The sequence below is a fragment of the Cyprinus carpio genome, chromosome A22, assembly GCF_018340385.1.
Source record: "Cyprinus carpio isolate SPL01 chromosome A22, ASM1834038v1, whole genome shotgun sequence".
NCBI classification, from domain to species: Eukaryota; Metazoa; Chordata; class Actinopteri; order Cypriniformes; family Cyprinidae; genus Cyprinus; species Cyprinus carpio.
Genome location: NC_056593.1, coordinates 13,171,049 through 13,185,644, shown reverse-complemented (window position 1 = coordinate 13,185,644; position 14,596 = coordinate 13,171,049). Strand labels below are relative to the sequence as shown.

The following is a 14,596-nucleotide window of genomic DNA, read 5'->3' as shown; positions in this document are numbered from 1 at the left end:
TCTAACTTCAAAATGTTTCTTTCAGCTAAAATAAGAGTCATCTCTAGGCTATTAATGTTGCTTTATCCAGTGGAAAAAGTCATCTCGTCTGAATCAGGAGAGAAATATGCACAGATTCAAGCACCGTTCACACAAGCAAAAATATAGATCTAAACAAATAGGTCGATTGATTGTGATGTGAGCATTATGTATAGGACTGTTATTTTTGGCCAGTAAGCTACTCTTTAAAGTTAAAAAGTCTTAATGATGGGTTTATTTCTTACAAACACGCAGCTTTTCACTTCACATGACATTAACTGAAGAACTGCAGTCATGTGGATTACTTGTGTGTTATTGTGGAGTTTGAGTTGTCAACTACTAATTTTAATAATGCAAGTCATGTCTTATTGGTCTTTATATATATATATATATATATATATATATATATATATAATATAGAATATGTATATACAGAACTATTGTAATTTATCTATATATTATATATATATATATATATATATCTATATATATATATACAGAATATTCATTTTTGGTGATTTTATTTATTAAAATCACCAAAAATGAATATTCTGTTCTCATTTACTTGCTTTGATATCATTCCAAACCTTTAGGCTGAATACTGAGACAAACCACAAACCGTTTATCCACAAATTTTTTTATTTTATTTTTTTTGGTTTCTCTTTAAGCTCTGTACTTTCTGAGCACAGACACCAGCTGTGTTGTTTTAATCCCCATGTAACCCCACTGCGGTCTGAGCAGGGTGAAACCTGCTGTCCAGATGCTGCATTGGTCCCGCTACCATTCATCTGTGTGGTTTACTCTCTTTGCTTTTTACTGACCCTGTATTAAGCTCTAGATACATCTGTGCACAGCTGGAGCATTTGCCCCAGATAACCTGTCACACAGATCTAAGACCTGTCAGCAAGAGTATAACCAAATAAGATGCTGGTAGCTATTGACGTTTTAAAAAAATTTCCCATACTATAGAAGTCAATGGCTACCAGAAACTGTTCGGTTACCAACATCTTCAAAATATTTTCTTTTGTGTTCTGCAGAACAAGTTTGGGAACAAACTGAGAGAGTGAGTAAATGATGACAGAATTTTCATTTTTGGGTGAACTTTTCCCTTTAAATGTCAACCAGTGGATGCACTTTACAACACTGCGGATAAAGCTAAATGATTTCTCACGTACTAATATAAGGTATTCAGGGAGAGCATTAAGCTAGCCCCCATTTGTAGGTTAGGATGTACAGCATGTAACGCATTGGATGGTGCAGATTTTGAGACCCAAAACTTGATTATCTAAAAGCTTTCTATGGGTTTCCCAGACAGACCATGTTTTTGATTTGTGGATTAGAGGAGATTTTCAGTTTCTATTTACAAATAAAACAGGGGGAGGGGATAATTAACCGCAGATTTTTAGCAAGAATATAAGTAAGAATGGTACCTAGAGGAGAAGAGAAGAGAGGAGACTTGCAACAGATAAGAGTCTGGCTGCACATTAAGCATAATAACACTTACAGATCGTTACAACCAAGAAAAGCATCACTTTATGAATGTGTCTAGTCTAAACCAATGCTGTGAGGAATAAAGGCAGCCATTGTTTACACTATCCAATGTCGTGATGTTATTTTTTATGTGATTGTGTGAAATATATATATGAAGGATACACCCGAGCTGGATTATGATCTATTAAACTTTTCAGTATTAAAAGGGTTAAATTAAGTGGAAACGGTGAATACAGAGGACTCTATAGAAGATGAAATACACACACACGGAAAAGGATGTTTGCTGGTTGCAGAGAAGCAGCAGGGGTCAATATGATGGAGGGGGGTGATTAACATACATCTGATAATTCAACAACAGCAGCAGCAGAATGAAAGAGAGCGAATGCAGGATGAGAATGGCAATACAGTAACAAGGATTTGCATGAATTTGACTCATTCTTGACACTGAGGCAGTGATTACTATTGTGGATAAACAGTGTTTTGTTTTGGATTGGTTTAAGGAGTAGTGGATAAATAATCATATAACAGTCATGATCAAAATAATGTAGTGATGATAAATTTATCTATCTATAGACAAGTAAACAAGACGATGCACTCTCATATTTCATGTTCTCTACACAGTTTATATTTTTTTCAACCCACATTTGTCACAATATCATTGTAGATCCTTGATGGTGCAAATATGAAGAAGCACTATACTGACATAACAGCTGACTCATCAACCAATAGCAAGAGTCAAATAAACAGACAGGCACTTCCCCATTAGCTTTTCTCTCGTGAGGGGGCAAGTAGAGCTAGATGCAGTGCAATGGTAACACAACAATTACAGTTTTACATTCATATTTTCATAGTGTGTGGGCTGCACATCAGATCTTCAAAATTTAATGTGACGCTTAAGATATTAAGCTTCAAATAACACATTTTGGATTCTGGATCTCGCTGAATCTGTGAGAGAAAGTACACTGCAGGGTAAGGACCCATTCGAACTGATGCCAAAAGACAAAAATTTAAGACATGTTATGATAGACGTTGATAAGATAAGATGTTGTACACCTTTAAGTACTGTCGGACTGAAAATAACACAGTGTATAACAAGAAAAGTGATCCTAAGGGACTGGTAATAAAAACGAGAAAGGAAAAAGCTGCTCTGGGAAAAAAAGCGAAAGCTCCACTTTACACAAATAATGAACAAGAGCAAGACAAGTGCTACGAGAATGAGCCACATCCATCGCATTAGAAAAACATTCTCTATATCTGACGGGGCTATTGTGTGGTAATGCTTTCAGAAGAAGGAGATGAAATAACACAAGCAACACAAGACGCAAACAGGGCCTATAAAAGCCTTCGACAGCAGCTCTATCCGAAGTAACACAACACACCACACGCACAGACAAATCCCTTTCCTGCAGAAACAAACACTCAGTGAGAGTGTAGCTCTCTGGTAAATAATGCTATACACAGACCGGGACCATGGCACAGTTGTCATACCTTTCAGGCCATTTTTATCTCATTTAGCCTGACCTTAAAAAAAAGGAAAGGTATCAAGCCATGGCTCTTCTCACTGCCGGGGATGGGAGCTCTGAAGGCAGGGGTCCACAGGGTCCCTTGACGGCCCCTCCAAACACGTCCACACATCTCGGTCCGTCCAGGGGACTATGTTTCCCAAGCTTGGCGATTCTGCACATGCCGCCAGAGCGGCAACCTCTGTTGGTGACAACACTTTGTCCCACAGGTTAAACAATGAAAAGACTCTCCAACAAGAGCTTGGGATGCATCAAACCTCCCACCGAGGGTGTCCTGCAGTGGAGCCAAGGAGGCCCAAAGGGGTTACACATGGATAAACACAATGTGTGAATCAGAAAATACTGTGCACAAATGGTACCTTAAAAGGTCCAACATTTTGTCACTGGGGTAGGACCCTCAAAGGTCTACCTTCGTACCTTAACAACTCCTGAAGGATGCAAACATTGTCAGAAAAAAATTGCAAAAATTGCACATTTAGAGGCTTATCACTGGTGTACTAACCTTAAAAGGACAACTTTGTACCTCATCTACCCCTAAAAGGTGCATATTTGTACATTAGAGTAGACATATGTATCCTTAAGCTACTACTATGAACAATTTAGGAGTTAATAAAGTGCAAAGATGTTCTGTTGAGGGTACTGCCCCAGTGACAAGCTTTGCACCACCAAAAGTACAAGAGTGAAGGGGTACCTTTGAGGGTGTATTCAGAATCTTCCAGGTCTTGCTCACCTGTTCCTGTCCTAACACCCAAGACGCCCCCGGATTTGATTGGGTGCCACGCGGATAACCCTTCACCCCGTCCTCTCAACTTTCCGCCTTGATATGCTTTCCAAACTCCGTCCCGTAGGGTCCAACTCACACATATGTGCTGCCAGATGCCCTGGGGCAAAGAGAGAGGCAGCTGTGCCACCTGTAAATGGAGGTAACGACTGAGTCCATCAGCTGTATTGTGCAAGATTGCTAATAGAGGAAGGTGCAGTAGTACAGGGTTCCTCAAACCTGAGAGTTTAGCTCAAACCTTGATCAAACTCACCTACCTATAATTTTGTAGGAATTCTAAAAGACCTTGATTAGCTTGCTCAGGTCTTTGACTTGGGTTAAGAGCTAAACTCTGCAGAGCAGTGGCCATCCAGGCCTGGATTTGAGGAACCCTGGTGTAGTGGGTCTTACCTTATCATTGATGAGTAATTCTGCTGGATTATGAATGCCCTGCAAACAGGACAAGTTCATTGGGTTGTTCCGGTACAAGCATAAGAAAATGGCGTCCCAATTCCACTCTCATCAGGCGATTGAGCCACAGACACGCCGTAAAGGCGTACATCTCTGGAATATTTCCGCCTGACAAGCCCGTACATGTAGTTAGTCCTCACGGGGAAGGAAAGTTTATACCCTTGTGGGTAACTGTAAATCTGTAAGACCTGGGAAGGAAAGATAGAGAGAGTGAGTTGAAAATGAAGAGACCACTTCATCCCCTTAGTTTAACCAAACCTTCCTCCTTACTCTGTTCCAGCTCTGAAATGCGCTCTTGCAGGGTGTTGATTCCCTGGTCGATGTGCTGGTGGTGGCTCTGGGTCTCTTTCTGGAGGTTCTTCCTCTCCTTCTCCAGCAGCCTAATCTTTTTTTTTTCTAGCTCTCCCTCCAGATCCTCCACAGGCCTGCCAGGCTCGCCCACCACTACACTCCCCAGTGTGCTCACAGTATGCTCAGTGTGGTTCATCGCTGCGGGGCCTATCTCCAACTGCGAGAGAATTATGCAAGAAGTCATTATTGCAAAACTTAATACGTCCTGTTCAACATGTGTATCTGACTATATTAAATCCATTTGAATAAAAGGAACTCAAAAAAATTATTTGTTCTTGAATCAGACATACTTTTCGAATTAGTTCTGATTTAATATGTCAATATTTTGAGTGAACGATGACTTACATTTCGTTCTGTTCCTCAAACACTTATTATCTGGTTTCAGAAGACTTGGAATATATGATGCATGAGTTATACAAATGACCTTTTAATAATCTTTATGGTGCTTTTACATGCTTTTTGAAGCTCGAAAGCCCCCTGTAATTGCACAGAAAACAGTGACCACTACATTCTTCAAAATATCTTCTTCAGTGCTCCACAGAAGAAAGTCATATGGGTTTTGGAAGGACAAGAGAGTGAGTAAATAAATTCACATTCATTTTTAAAGCGCTTTTTTTACAATAGCAGCTTTTACAGAAAAAATATGTTTCAATAATAATGAAATCTTTCCCTAATGAACGGGAAATCTAGCAAAACATCAAGACATTTCCTTTAAATTATGACAGAATTTTAATTTTTTGCCTGAACTAATCCATAACATGTTAGTTAAATTATATAATATAATATAATAATATATATTACATAATATATAATTATAGTATTTATTGATGTTTTAAAATAGCTTTTATTTTTGTTCTAAGTATCATTTTTATGATAGGTATCGTTATTTAGTTTATTTTTATTTTAGTTTAATTTTTATTAACTGTAGTAATTAAAACTTTAAGTATATTTTTCGATTGCTGAAGTGTATATATTTTTTTCATTTAATATTTATATTTCATTTCTGCTTTATTTCCATTAACACAAACAATTAGTAGTAGTAGTAGTAGTAGTAGTAGTAGTAGTATTTAATTTTAGCAATAACAACTGGTCCATAAGTCTATATCACAACATCTACAATTTAGGTGTGACCCAGCAGTATCCCCCTGATTTTGAACATTTGTACACATCCTTGCCTACTACTGTATTTACAAATCCGTTTCCCTTAAATACCCCCGTGGCACCGAATTCCAAAAAGCTTTTAGATTTTTTTAAGTGTTTACAGTTTCTCATACCAACCTCCAACTTCTCTATGCGATCTTTGAGTTGAAGAATCGCTCTCTCCAGTTCCTCCACAGCTCTCGCCGGTCTGCAGCTGTAGTGCAACCGAGCTGCTCACTTCATCCCCGGCCATGTGGCGACGGTTGCCCGCCCATACCCCCATACTCCTCTCATGGAGACCTCCTTTCCTCCAGCCCGCTCTCACACTCCGAGAGTTTTCCCGGTGAGCTCCGTGATGGTCCTCTGGTCCATGAGGATCTGGTCGTTTTGCTGCATGACGATCTGCCGGAGCTCCTCAGCGGTGGTGCGGAGGCTCCAGTCCTCCTCATCGGCGAACGGGTCATCGGCTTGTTCTCTCAAACAACCCCCTGGATTTGCAATCACTGATGGGCACAGGGGTACAAATGAGTCGGTTAAGAGTGAACTGTTTCGGGCTTGGCCCAGTTCACGTCCCCCGTAGTCAGCTCATTGAGCGACGGCATCTCCAGGGCCTATGTCCAAACCTCCTTCATAAGATTCAGCACCATGGAGAGCTCCGAGCGGCCCGGCGTGCGCTACGGATCCAGGCAGCGGCTCCAGGAGCGACAGTGAGCGGTTGTCGGACAGCGCCTGGGGCGCGGCGGCCGAGGATCGTGAATACACGCTGGCGATGATGCAGATGACCGCGCCGAGAAAAGCCAGGAGGGCCGGCGGAGACCAAAAACCCACGACGAACTTCATCGCGCCTATTGTGATTTACAATAAAAAAGCGCTGAATGTGATTTTATGGATGTTTGATATTCACGAACGACCGGGTTTTCACCCATCAGAAGCAGGACTGGATGAAATGAAGGTCGGTCGCTTTTGTTGCTTTGGCTTTTTTTCCTCCGCTCGCAGTGATGCTGGCGCCTCCTCCTTTTCTGTTGCTAAGTGCCTCTCTGGCCGGTTTTGTGCTATGGCTACCGCGCGCGCGATTAGAGACTGTGATGTAAACACCTTGCGCTCTCTTCATCATCATCATCATCATCTATGAATCCTCTGGCAGAAGATGACCAGACTGCGTCACTGAAGAGAACAACCGGCCTACGCACTAGAACATAATGAGTGAATAAAATAGTTACCAGGCTTGGTTTTTAGTGATTCCCAAACATATGTGTTCTTGACACCGAAGCATTTCATGATTAATCTGTCACTAAAGTGTCTTATTTCTGTGTAAACGCATTTATTAATGCTTTGTGCAGCATTAAACAGTCATGAATCCTCACACTCACGTGTTTATAAATTCATAGCAACTTTATCAGATATGGAAATGACAGTTTTGACCTTTATGCAACGTTTAACAATAAATAATCAGAGGTTTTAAAATCCCCCAACCCAGTAGTTGTTGTTTTGGGAATGATTTATATCTTTGAACACAATCTATTATTTTCAGTTTTTTATAAGATATAATTTATATCCAATTTTACCCCCCGAAATTTTACCCATCAGTCAGATTTTTAAATGTTTTTGAAAAGACGTCTCTTATGTTTTTAATTTAGGCCGTCTTTATTTGATCAAAAAATGAAGGAAAAACAGTAAATATGTTAAATATTATCACAACTCAAAATAAACCGTTTTTTTTTATATTATTATTAAAAGCCCACAATGCATTACACAGAATTCACAACGGCAGATAAATGTTAGCTTCTTTGCTTCAAATGTGAAATTATGCTATTATATTATAAAAAATATTTTAATATATAAATATGACCTCAGGCACAAAGGCTTCAACAAAAAATAAAATGCGGAATGTTATAACCTAAAATTATATATATATATATAGCTATGGTGACATTAACAATCTGCTAAAATGTGGATGCGGTGTGTTTTGTAACAAAGATTATAGAAGTGATTCAAACACGCAACATGGTCCAATATGCACTACCTATCAACAAAAAAAGGAAAAAAAAAAGAAAAAAAAAAAAAAAAAAGAGAAGAAGAACAAATAAAAAAAAGAAAACATTTATTATATTGAATTGATTAAGTTTTGGGTACACTATCTTTAAAGACATATCTGTGGGTGAAGAGAAGCAATAACAAAAAAAAGAAAAGAAACAGGACAGAAAATCCGTCTCATGTGTCCAAATTTTCTCTGACAACCAGATGGAAGGCTGCCTTTTACCTTACTTTTCCTTATTCACTTTAATGTGTTTTCCTGCTTGATGTCCCCTTTCTGCGGAGCACTGAGTCATTAAAGCCATTAATGTCCAAAACACACAAATAAAAAGATATCTTCAGTTGCACCGAATTCGCTGCAACCAAATGAAAAATACTTTCTCCACACGAGAAAAACCAAAAGACACCATCGGTCGGTTGGCTTTTCAGAAATCCAGCCACTCAGCCATGTAAACACAGTTAGACGGAGAGATCTCGCCCCCTTCATGACAGTCATCAAAAACCTAGAGAGCAGAGAGTTACTGTTGTTAACTTGCCACATTAAAGGCATAGTTCACCCAAAAATGAAAATGTAACGACTTTTCTTCAGATCAGGCCATCCAAGAGAATGTAAATGAATATGTTCATGGGAACAGATTTGAGAGAAAATTTAGCATCACACAAATCATTTTCTCACCAATGGATCCTCGTGCATCAAGTGGTGGATGGTGTGAATGGGTCAGAATGAGAGTCCAAACAGCTGATTAAAAACATCACAATAATCCACACCACCTCAGTCCATTGATTAATATCATGTGCAGGAAAAATCTAGAAGTTTGTAAGAAAACAAATTCATCATAAGATGTTTTTGGCTAAAATACAAGTCCAACGATCCATAATATTGGCTCCTCTAGTGAAAAAGTCATCAAGTCTAGTCCTGATTCAGGGGAGAGAAAAAATATGCACAGAAACAAGCACCAAAGTGATTATTTCAGTCCAAAACAGTTCTAAAACAAATATTTGGGTAGAATTTTGATGTTGAGAGGACAAACATGGAATGGACTTTTTTTTTTTTTTTTCCCTGGAAGGAAAATTATTATGGACATTATGGAAATATTATGGATTATGGACTATTCTGGACAGAAGCAAATGGTTTTAAAAGTTAAATCCCTTAATGATGAATTTGTTTCTTTCAAAATGCAGCTTTTCCTCTTCTCAAGACATTAACTGATGGACTGGGGTGGTGTGGATTATTGTGATTTTTTTATCAGCTGTTTTGGACTCTCATTCTGACGGGGCACCCAACCCACCTGGTGAGCAAGTATTGTAATGCTAAAATTTTTTCCAAATCTGGATGAAGAATCACAGTCATCTACATCTAAATGGCCTGAGGGTGAGTACATTTTCGGGGTGAACCCAATTCCTTTGATTAAATCATAACCTGCACGGTTTGACAACCACCCTAAGCATATCACAATATTGATTTCAATTCGATACATATCATGCAACCCTACTTGTGATTTTAAATGTACTAAAAGTTTTGTTTACCCACGGGCAGTTGCACAGTCCACATGGTGTTTTTGACCAGACCAGTGGTTGAAAACTTATGGGATTCACAACACCCCTGTAGAGCTTCATCTGTCCATCTACCACTCCCCACTGTCCCACTCTTTAACTAGCAGCAATTATATATCATCTCTCCACCTTTTTGCCATCAAAGATCAGTCGTGTTTAGAATGGTCTTCACAACCATGTCCTCCCCATGGATAAATCCACCTGCAAACAGGATATCATAACTTATTAAACCTATTATATTCATATTCAATTCAGTGGGTTATTATTGTGATGTTTTTATGAGCTGTTTGGTACTCTCTCATTCTCTGACGGCCCCCATTCACTGCAGAGGATCTATTGCTGAGGCAATTGTGAGGAATGCTAAATGCTGCTATACTTCTCCCAAACTCATCTACATCTTGGATGGCTTGAGGGCGAGTAAAAGAAAGACGTTCAGCATATTTCAATATTTGGCTATTCCTTAGAGATACTGATCACACTCACTTTGCTGATGCCGAGAGCTCACAGATGTACTTATCCAACACTTCATGAGACGGGTGCAAATGATGCTGTGTCTTCGCACCATCGAGCTCTTTGTTTGCACCATGGGGCTTCTTTGCTTCTACTGTCTCTCCCGTGCTGCAGCCTGAAAATACACACAAATATCCTTTAAATTCAAAGCCTTGAATTTTCAAAGGTCACATACCATCGAAGACGGAGGAATAAGAATATATAGGTAACCTTATTCTCACCTTACTTTGCAGGAACTTAAAAGCACTTGTTGGGTTGAGACCCTCAACAAACTCAGACTCAAAATCCTGATCGCTGTTACCAGGCGCCCCCCCACATCTGTCACCCGATCACGTCCGGCTGCAAGTTATACAGCAGTGTAGAACCTTCTTCTTAGAGGCCCTGGATGGGGACGAAAAAAAAAAACAAGACATTTTAGTAGGTCTAACTAAAGCTAATAGAAACATTTTTGAATGTTTAAAATAAGGTTTGGAAAAACCTCAACTCACGGCGCTACAGACTAGTCATTCATACCGCTTTAGTGATGAGGGCCTCTTACTCTCAAGATTCTTGAGGATTTTATTGATTTCTGTGTGAGTGGAAAGGTTACTCTTGTATCTGTGTGTCTCTGGATCCAAATTCCTTTAGAAATCATAAAAAAAAAAGCTATTTAGAAATTGAAGAAAAATAACTTCTTGATCAATATTTGGTTTTTATTATCTTGTTTGATCAATCTTAAAAAAAAACAAAAAAAATGAAAATAAAACAAAAAAAAACAACTAAAATGCAAATGATAAAATGCATCGCACCTTTATTTCCAAGCATCTTCTGATTCTGGTTTTGTACTTAAGTGATCTTGGTAAAACAGCTTTGTTCTTGGGTATCATAGAGAGCCTTTACTTTACCACGTCCAAAAAAAATAACCAGAAACAGTATATAATTTTAATTAACATTCTTTTGAATTCTTTTATTTTCATTAAATCTTAATTCAATAAATTGTTGACCATGTGGTGCTGAACCTCGGTGGTGGAACTCTTTTGTAAATGTATTATTTGTTTTGTTTCATGTGTGTTTAGTCTGTGTATTCAGATGGTGGTCTCCGTGTGATGTGTTTGTGGTGAATTTGTTTGTTTTGAACACAAATTTAGTACAGTATTATATTCAAATTCAGATATCAAAGAATTGTATGTTTATATCTATATATATATTATATCTATATATATATATAGATATTTATTATATATAAACTTAATTGTTAATTTTATTTAAATGTTTCATTTTTAATATTAATTCACCACATGCATCCAACCGCACATTAGTGTTTTGAAGAGATAAAGAGAGAAAAGAAAGAGAAAGCAGATACTTAACTCAAAGAAAAATGTAAAATGTATTTTAAAAATGTAATATGAATTCACTAAATTTGTGTTGTGCACCGTTTAAGTGTGATTAGTTGTTTAAAGAATAGCAATAAAATCACACCTTGAAATATTGCATTTAATGTTTAATTTGTTCTATTGAAAGATTTAATGAATTCAATCGAAACAAATAAATGCAAATATATTAAGTTAAAAGTTAAAAAGTATGTATTTCTTTTTACTCAATTCTTTAATTGCCTTTTTTGGAATTGCAAATCCACATTATTTGATCTTGTTTTAGTTTTTGTCGGTTTTATATTAATTTGTTTTGTGCAAATATTCTTGGCATTTAAAGAGACAAACCTTGTAGACGGACTGAGCATCCTTAAGCCTCTATGTATTAAAGTCCATGTGCCCATTGCTTGTTTTTGGCAAAAGTCTAATTGACCCTGACGAACAAAAATAAAGAGTCAGGACACGAGCATAACCTCGTGGCCAATGTTTCCTTCACTGTCAGCTGGCGCGCAGCATCCTCACCACAGACAGCAAGCTGTTGATTGCCATGTGGCAAGCTGCCTGCGCCCTCAAACATGAGGAAGTTCTTTCTGGAATGAACTGGTACTGTGATCCCATGTGAAACTGCTGCACAGATGTCTCCTTTATACTGCAACCAGAGAGAAAATAAGTGACTTCACCACAAACCCGCTCAAATCTCCCCAACATTCACTGCACCCACGCACTGCCTTTTACCATTATGGTGAAACAACGATTTTTTAGATTTTTTTTAATTATTTAAACTATTGTCCCCCCTGCTTCGTCCGCTAGCCCCAACAGATTGACATTCACTAAATATGCAGGAATAATAGCTCATATACCTAATAATGAAGCAGCTGTATAAACTCATGCGCTATTAAATACTGTAACCACGAAACTCCTCTACTGGATAGGCGACTGCGTTAGTATTTTCCTATATACTTAGGTCTTTATAAACTACTTGTACTACACAGGACATGCATAGAGCAGCTTTGGTAGTATAGTAAGTGTATTGTAGTTGATTCTAATGACTCCACATCGTCCGTCATGGGGTTTACAGGCCAGGCTAACCGGCTGCGCCACCCAGCTCACCTATTCTCGATATCTACAGGGTCCTGTCTGAACTCTTTTTGACTTTAACTTCTGTCATTGTTCATCAGGAAGGGAATTAATCGACCCGGAAAAGCCAAATGTCAATTCATATAAATTAATACATACAAAGATCAATGTTTAAAGTTTAAAGTCAAACGCTGTGTCGGTTTTCAGTCCTGCGCCACTCATGGTTCGCTTGCATGAGGCGGGTGAGAAGTTTAGAGGCTGCGGGGTTGCCAGATTGCGCAAAACTTAAGAAGCAGTCGTATTTAAAACACAAACCCCACAGTTCAGCGACCTCCCTCTTTTGAATAAGCGGATATATACTATATGTTTTTTTTTTTAATTAATTTCAAGTTTATTTAAAAAAACTCAAAAAACTCACATCCGCGTTTCTAACGTTATAACCAAATCAAGCCCACAAGTTCACTATGAACGGAATAACATGGCAACACGGATAGCCATGTCCGGAACCCCCCCCCCCACCCCACCCCCCAAAAAAAAAAAAAAAAAAAAACTCACAGCCACCTTACTATGCTGTGAGGCGAGAAGAATAAACAAAAATAAAACATCGAGAGTACTGTGATTTCAGCACATCCAGAAATTAGTAATCTCTCAATTGTTCATAAGCTTTTTTTCCCTGAACCCATTTGACCTAAAAAACTGATGTATCCAAATAATCAATATTGTTATATATATATATCGATATATATAGAGAATATATAATCTAATAATATAATATATATATATAGCTAATTAAGATAGATATAGAATTTCATATCCATTTATTATATAATTCTGTCTTTGCTTCCTTTGGGCTGTTCTGCTGATATTAACTACTTCGTCCTTAGATATAATAATTTTAAATACTTTGTACTTTATTGAATACTTTTATTGAATAAGATAGATCTTAATAATAAAACAAAGTGTATTCTTCTGATAGCCCTAATATATTTTTGTATTTAATAAAGATCCATGGCTGCATAATTAATTTGATTCTTCATGTTTTAGATCCATGGCTGCATAATTAATTTGATCAATATTTACTTGAAGTAAGGTACTTGATTGGTTCTCAATAATATTTAATAATTAATATTAATAATGGTTCGTATTTTTTATCAATGCTGAAAACCGTTTTTGCTGCTCTTTTGTGGAAATCATCTTTTTTTCAGGACTCTCTAATGAACAGAAAATTCAAAAGACACAAATTTATTGATAATATAAATATTTGTAATATTAGGTATGGAACATCTCTCTCTCGTTTCCTCTCTCTTCTCTCTCTCTCTCTCTCTCTCTCTCTCATATATATATATATATATATATAATATATATATATATATATAATCAATTTAAATTGCATCCTGTGGAATACAGTATGTATTTTGCACGAAGGTGTTTTTTAATACTCGTTTCAAAATTTTTTTCCAAAGTAATTCGAACTCAAACTCAAAGGAAAGGGAATAGAAGTTCGGGAAATAAGGTGAGGGCGAGGAGAAATGACAGCACTGTCCCTTTAAGAACAGAATCTCGTCAAGGCGCAATGCGTTAGCTGCTCAGTTGCTATGGGGATACGCGACGAGCAATAGGCGTTGCAGCTGTGTGTTGAGTGTCTCGGAGCGTCTTGGATACCAGAATTTGTGTAAGGAAATATCGTTTATGTTTCAAAATTCTGAGATACTTTTACTCCTACACAGATACTCAGGAAGTTAGAGTTTGTAAGCCACATTATTTCATAGACTTTTAATGCATGGCACGCATTAAAACCAAATTGTTAATAAAGTGTATCTATATGTAGATGTCGGATGCGCTTAAAATTTTTATTTATGTATTTATTTCATTCATGTGTTGTGCCAGATTGGGCCAGGGAGCGCAAAGCATGACCAGGCAGGTTCAGTGGCAGCACCTCAGATAATCTATTCGCATGCCGCCTCGAGCGAGCCAAGCACGAGATCGCTCACACCCCTGTCGAGATCAGATCCGGTGAGGAATCAGTGCGCAGCTGCTCGCGCCTGAACAAGTGGACCTTCATGTGTTTTATAACCCGTGTTTCCCAACATCCTCAGACGTGAGTGTCCTGTACACGCTGGACGGCAATCAAGCCGGGTGATGGAGAATGTGAAAGAGCCGGTTTTGGTGACCGCACTCTGAGGTACACTGAAGCTATTCGCTTACCTGCGGGGAAGGTGTCTGTAGACCATGGCTGTCAGCACGTATGCACGGTTTATCATATATTAGTTAAAAACAGGCTGCGTGTTTTTTATCGATGTCAGGAGCAATACGTAATA

General features: G+C 38.1%; 2 pseudogenes; one reads left to right on the top strand and one right to left on the bottom strand.

Moving 5' to 3' along the window:
* Positions 1 to 2,896: 2,896 nt before the first annotated feature.
* Positions 2,897 to 6,594, bottom strand: LOC122134887 (annotated as a pseudogene).
* A 7,257-nt stretch (positions 6,595 to 13,851) lies between these two features.
* LOC122135022 overlaps positions 13,852 to 14,596 on the top strand; it is a 10,457-nt pseudogene continuing 9,712 nt past the window's right edge.